Below are 3921 nucleotides of genomic sequence, written 5' to 3'. Positions count from 1 at the left end.
ATGAGGGATTATGAAACTTATATGTTACTAAACAGACATTTTGTTTCAGTGATAACTACTGTGCACAGACTAATTGACTCAATAATAAAATAATAAAATATTATTATTAATTGGATAAGTGGACCTAGTTCATACATGCCTAAAACTCAACCCAATATCTAACCCAAACTCATATTCTATATCAATTCCAAAGTGGGACTGAAGGATTTTTATCACTTACAATAACATTTTCAAGTGAACATAGAAAATATTAATTTCTTATTCATTCCAGACTATTTTTTCCAACAGGAATAAGAAGAAGAAAGAAAGGGAGAGGAAGCCGTGGGTTGGGGTCTGACTTTGATGGAGACAACTCATGAGGTGGGTCCCACATATATGAAAATATTTACAAAAATACCACAATAAATCATTTTTTATAACTTGAAAACATTTCAAAGTTGTTTTTAATTTTGGTAACTCAAACTCAAAATTATGAATTTTGAGTTATAAAAATTGAAAATAAAAACTTAGCCAAACAAACTTTCTTGAACATAAATATTGATAAAGAATTTTTTTTATTTTTTTATTTGAAAGATTGATAAAGATTGATACCAACTTGAGTCATCTCCAATAATTTAGTATCCATTTTAGTGCCTTATCAATCTCCCCCTAACTAATGAATTATTATATACAACCACCTTCTCTTAGACAACAACTTTTAGGCACTATAAAGATTAAAGATAGATAAAGATTGAAAACAGCTTGAGTCGATAACCTTCGTCCGTATCCGCCTCTGTAACCAACGACCAGTTTTTAATAATGGGAAATGTTAATAGTTCCACGTGAAACAAGGTTCGGCAACTACATCTGACACCTACGGTCCTACACTGACACACATGATCAGAGATTCAGAATGAACTCTCACTTTGAGAAGATCGGATGGTGGGGATTTTCTTAGTTTGTTTCACGTCCACTTAGTAACCCATGTGCATATTGATGGCTCCCTTTTGTGGTGTGTTTTTTTGTAAAATGCATTCCTTCACTCTTTTGTGTGCTTATAGGTTAGTTTTTCAAATAAAAAACAAAAAAGTTAAGACCTTTTCAAAAGGCTAAAAAGGTCTTTCCGATATTATAAAAAAGAAAAGAAAAAGAGAAGAAATTCACGTCGTTTATATTACCAAATACGCATGGGTTAAAGTTATATGAATAAAAGAGATTCAAGATACTATCCAGGGGAAAAAAAGAAAAAAACAAATCTTATGGTTCAGTTTATTTTTCATGATCTTTTAGTTGTAAAAAAATCTTCGTAAATTGCAATTTTAAAGCTTCACTCAATCAAAATATCAATAATCATAGGCTGACTTGTTAAAAAGTACGAAAACAACACATTACTATATTTACTATATTGATAATCATTCAGCAATCAAAATTTTCCAACCACCTTGATTTAACAAACGAATACATGCACCTTGATTTAACAATGCAACTTGTAGCGGGCAAAAGTTAAGAGACGTAAAGATGTCCCTACTTTGACTCACAATTTATTTTTAAGAGGTGGGATATTCAATCAACCACAAATACCTTAAGAAGAAAAAGAGAAAAAATTACAAAGTGTGTCAAACCTGATTCCAAATGTGGACAGACCTTAAGTAAAGAACAGTTTTGAAGTGTTGATAGTGGGGTCCTCGGGTTTAGTCTGAGGAAGAAGTTACAGAAAGTTTCTAAGAAGTTATAGAAAGTCTCCTTCTATGCATATGTACTATTAAGTTTTTGCAATGTTTTATATAAAGTATTGAGTTATGAGTTTTGTCTTTGCGCTTTTGAGTCTTTGACCGGAGTGTGTGGGAGTGGTTGTTGCTACGTGGGTGGGTCAGTACCTTAAATGAAGAGTTGTAAATAAAATATAAAATAATTTATCAAAATGTCTTGCAAATTCATAAAAATTGTTACAGTAAAAAAAAAAAAAAAAAAAACTAATAAACTATTCTAAGTAATAACAATCAAAGTACATTTACAAGAATGATTAATATGTTATTGTATTAGAAAAAAAAAATATGTCAAATGAATTTATAGTGTTTTTTTTTAATAGATTTTGTATAATTTATGTTTCTTACGGACCCCATAAACAAAAATCCTAAAACTGCCACTGGCCAAGATGCATCTAAACTCTACATTTGGAGGGTTAGGATCAGATTTTCCTAATACTTGTCCCATCAAGGCGTTGCTAGAAGGTTTTTACACTGAGGTATGAGCTATGCGGATACTGTTCATAAGTCATTTTCTCATTAATGTGGCAGCTAAGTAGTTGCAGTAAATTTAATGCAGAGGGGATGGTTTTATCCCTCCTCTTTCCTTACTTTTTTGCTCAGCAGTGAGTAACCCTTTTCATCCTCGGTCTGTGATGTCCATGAAATACATATAATAAAATACTCTCATACTTGCATTTTCGGCCATACTTTTAAGCTATTTTGTGATTGATTATAAGTTATCCTTGCTTTTAGATATCCTTGCTTTGTGCATGGTGTATGAGAACTTGGATACGTGATAAAGAAAATCATCTTATTAATTTTGATTATCCATCCACAATGAGAGAAACAGAAGATGATTCAAAAACTCTTAGGGAGTTGTTCTCACCTATTACCACCAATACTCCATCTTGCATAATATTGCTTGCAATCACTGCTACACATTTTGAGTTGAAGTCACAAATAATCCACATTCTTCCTACTTTTCATGGATTGGATAAAGAAGATCCTTATATGCATGTAAAGGATTTTCTTGAGATTTGTGCTACTTGTAAGTTCTAGAATTTCAGTGATGACTTTATTCACTTACGTTTATTCCTTTTTTTGTTGAAGGATAAGGCAAAAGCATGGCTTAATTCTTTATCACCTGGATCTATCACTTCATGGGAACTTTTGGTCACAAAATTCCTCTCTAAATTTTCCCAATGGCCAAGACCAATGCTTTGAGAAGAGAAATTGCAGATTTTTTTCAAGATGAACAAGAGAAATTTTATGAGAGTTGGGAGAGATTTAAGGACTTAATTTTAAAGTGTTCCCACCATGGTTTTGAAACATGAAGATTCATGCAACATTTTTATAACGGTTTAACTCAGACTAATCGTAACATGATTAAGTCCATGAATGGTGGTGGATTTTTGAGTCTAACAGATGATATGGCATACAAATTTCTAGAGGATTTATCAGAAAGTTCACAACAATGGGATTTTTCCAACCGTAGAGAGAGATCTGCCCCTGCAATTAAGAAAGGAGGATTGTATGAAATCAGTGAAGATTTAGACATGAAAGCAAGGTTAGACAATCTCACTCGTAAGGTTGAAATTTTAGCTTTAGATAGAGGGGTGAATTCCGTTAATCAAGTTCAAAGTGAAACGTGCTCTATTTGTGCGAGTCCTATGCATACTGTTAGGTTCTAAGTACTTAGGAACTAATGTATTAGAACTCTAATTTGTATTGTTGGTAAACCATGATCAAAATAGGTTTTTAGTCTTGTTTTAGAATTCACTATGTAATTCGATCTGGCTTGATCGATTGAGAATTAGACTTGACCAATCAAAAGTCGGGCAGAATGTTTTTTTTTTGCAGAATTTCCAACTCAACCCTAAGCCCATATGACGTGTAGGGTTTTATGTTTTTCCCTAGGTATAAAAGAGAAACCCTAGCCACGTTTTTGAGGTAGCTCTATTTGCTGTGTGTGTGAATCTCTTATGAGATCTGAGATGTGGTTGCCTTCACACATACTTAGGATTATCAAAAAGGAGATTTCATTGAGAGTTTGATGATCATTCAGTTACTGCAATAAAAGCTTAAAGAAACACAAGCGGGAGTGCTTGTACTTGCTGGAGAATCCAAGAAAGAAGGAGTCCGTGGTCTCGGAGTTGTCACGTGGTCGTGTCAGTAAGTTTTTTATTGGTGGGTA

The 3921-nt window shown here is 33.0% G+C and overlaps 1 non-coding gene across 1 annotated transcript; it reads right to left on the bottom strand.

Moving 5' to 3' along the window:
• Positions 1-2942: 2942 nt before the first annotated feature.
• Positions 2943-3051, bottom strand: LOC115966145. The gene has a single exon (XR_004086334.1). It is a non-coding gene; the product is annotated as a small nucleolar RNA R71 (small nucleolar RNA).
• Between the last annotated feature and the right edge of the window lie 870 nt (positions 3052-3921).

This window comes from Quercus lobata, chromosome 10 (assembly GCF_001633185.2).
Source record: "Quercus lobata isolate SW786 chromosome 10, ValleyOak3.0 Primary Assembly, whole genome shotgun sequence".
NCBI classification, from domain to species: Eukaryota; Viridiplantae; Streptophyta; class Magnoliopsida; order Fagales; family Fagaceae; genus Quercus; species Quercus lobata.
This window is presented reverse-complemented; position numbering and strand designations above follow the sequence as displayed.